General features: G+C 33.6%; 1 long non-coding RNA gene across 1 annotated transcript; it reads left to right on the top strand.

Annotated features, from left to right (window-relative positions):
• Positions 1–938: 938 nt before the first annotated feature.
• LOC109591179 (uncharacterized) lies at positions 939–2,727 on the top strand. The gene is made up of 3 exons (XR_002189698.1): positions 939–974; positions 1,031–1,096; positions 2,449–2,727. It is a non-coding gene; the product is annotated as an uncharacterized LOC109591179 (long non-coding RNA).
• The last annotated feature ends 74 nt before the right edge of the window (positions 2,728–2,801 follow it).

The following is a 2,801-nucleotide window of genomic DNA, read 5'->3' as shown; positions in this document are numbered from 1 at the left end:
AGATGACACCAACCAATACACCAGTGAAGAAGAAAGGAAAGAGAACTCCATTAGTAGCAGGGCCTATTGAAGATGAAGGGTTGGTTGTTGAAAGGGAAGAGAAGAAGACTGAGTCGGTTAAGAGAGAAATGAAGTATAACTGTAGGTGTGGTACTAATCCAGGTGTTATGTATGGACATCTTATTTGTATGAAGAAGAAATGTCCTTGTTTCTATAACGAGTTACCTTAATTGTGTTAAGTGCAGGTGTAAGGGATGCTGCAACCCTTTTAATAAATAGACTCATGTGAACAGTTTTGTTTATGTATAGATCTACAGCAAATAATTGGTAGTGTATGGTTTACAATGCAGCAGGAAAAGGGATTGGAGGATCCCGTAGTGATGAATAGTGAACCTGTGTCACAATCCGTGTCCAAAGAATTCAATTAATTTTTGTTACCTTAAGAGTCAAGCAGAGGACTTGATCTAGGTTTATTTGCAAGATAGTTTGTAACTGAGGTAGCTACAGGAAGAAAACTTAAACTAGCCCCTCCCATCCTTGTTATTTGCATTTGTTTGCTAAGCCTAAGTTTGCATCCGGTTAGGTCGATGGCAACTCAAACCAGTTCTTGTTCCTCTTCCCTGAGTCTCTTCTCTTCTCCTTTGACTATTGGTAATGTTCATTAACTATCTATGTATCATTGAATATGATTTTAGAGCAACTTATTGATGTACTTAATCTGTTGGAGAGATGTGGTTTCCCTCAGAGGAGATGGAAGGAACTAGGACTGACACTAGGACTACACAAGAACACACTGGACGCTATTGAAAGGAATCATCCTGGTGATGTATATCAATGCTTGACAGAGTGTCTCTCCCAGTGGTTGTCCAGAGCTGATAATGTTGACAGTAAAGGAGGAGCTACCTTTGACTCACTGTCAGATGCTCTTAAATCTATGAATGAGAATGCTGCAGCTGACAAGTTAGATCAAGAGAGTAAGTTAATATCACTGATTGTATTAGTATTGACTGTGTTTGTGTGTATTCTATAGAACGTAATGCTATTATCAGTGGTAATGATATCAAAGGAACCAATGATGTACACAGTACTGCTACTGGTGAGTGTTAGTACATTACTGGACTCAAGATGTACAAAAATTAATTATTAATTTTTCATTGATTGAAGAGTATCATGTGAAATTTGTTAAATTATGTGTAACTTCAGTAATTTATTAATGGGTTAAGCCTGGTTACATTTGACGAAACGGTCAAAAGTGTGTAGGCAATTTGACCTTTTGACACAAAAAGGCTTTGAAGTTAATGAAAAATTGGTCAAATTTCAATTTTGCGTTCATTTAAGAATGATAAAAACATAAACATGTAGCCTCAACTAATCAGACCCTTTGTCTAAATTTTGTCCAGTAATATGTTCTTGCCTCAGAAAAAATGTACATTTTCAATTAATCAAAGCCAAAGGCACTGTTTGTTTCAAAAATTTTAAATAAAAGAATGAGGAGACCTATGCATGAAAAATAAATGAAATGAAAAAAATATAAAAATATATAATATTCATCATAAATGAAAACTTACTCCTAATTCTTGTAGCATTATGTGTGTGAATTATTAATATTATTATAGGTAGTTATAGGTACCATGATATACCTAACTGGTCAAGGGTGTAGCATGAGACCACTTATTTTGAGGGAGTTATGTACACATAGTACATGCTACCTATAAAAAGTAATGTGTGTTCTTATGTAAACTGGGAAATTCCAGGGGAATTAATTTATTTCCACTCTGTCTGGAAGATGGTTATGGGCATACCATATACCGGTTTATTTTTGCAAATCTTGCATTTCTAAGATTTTGTAGAATTAATTTTTGCAAATTGCTTGCAGACTGTACCACATGGCAATGGAAATGCAGAATTTTGCAGTGGAAAAATTTTGCAATGGATTTGCAAAAATATTTCACTGCAAAATAAACAGATATATGGTATAACTCCCACTAGACATCAAAGATTTTTATGGCGACCACCCACGCACCATGGCATACTATTACATAAATGAATGAGTAACATTTATAAAAATTCATAATTTATTAATAATAGTGGTTAACAACACACAATGGTTTTTATTATACCATATAGGGCGCCTTTTTTTCGAGGGCTATAAATTTTGCAAATTTACCTAAAAATCAATTTTGTGGATTAATTTATGCCGTCTGCCATCTTGTACCATAATAATTTGATTTTTGCGAAAGTAATTTTCACGAATCTTCAAGAAATCATGAAATCCACACGAAATTTACAACCCTCGAAAAAAGGTACCCTACAGTAATAGCAATTGTACTATAAGAAATTAAATTATTATAATAATATTTTTTATACAATATTCTCAGTGAATATATATTATTACATTGTAAATTATTTTAGTTTTTTCATCAAAAATAAGACCAGCTCCTCCTACAGGTACAAACAAGCTATTGATAGGAGGTCCTTCACTCTCTCCTATTGCATTAATGGATATACCAGATGATAGACCAGCAGTATCTGAATTGATAGAGTTTCATGAGTTATTGATCAAAGGACAACTGGAGGAGTCTCTACCACTGCTTGATGCTGATACTATAAGAAAGATTAGAAATACTGTTAATGATCATGAAGGAATGTCTCTTCTTATAAGAGCATTTGAAGAACATCCAACACTGCTACATGAAATGAGAGTAGCCACTGGAAAAATAAAAGGTATAAAAATTACAAAAAGGTAAAATCAGCAAAATGAGTCAGCAAGCAAAATTATTTACAGTCAGATTTTATAAATA

Source organism: Amphimedon queenslandica, unplaced genomic scaffold (assembly GCF_000090795.2).
Source record: "Amphimedon queenslandica unplaced genomic scaffold, v1.1 AMPQUscaffold_8775_Cont19285, whole genome shotgun sequence".
Classification (NCBI taxonomy): Eukaryota; Metazoa; Porifera; class Demospongiae; order Haplosclerida; family Niphatidae; genus Amphimedon; species Amphimedon queenslandica.
This window is presented reverse-complemented; position numbering and strand designations above follow the sequence as displayed.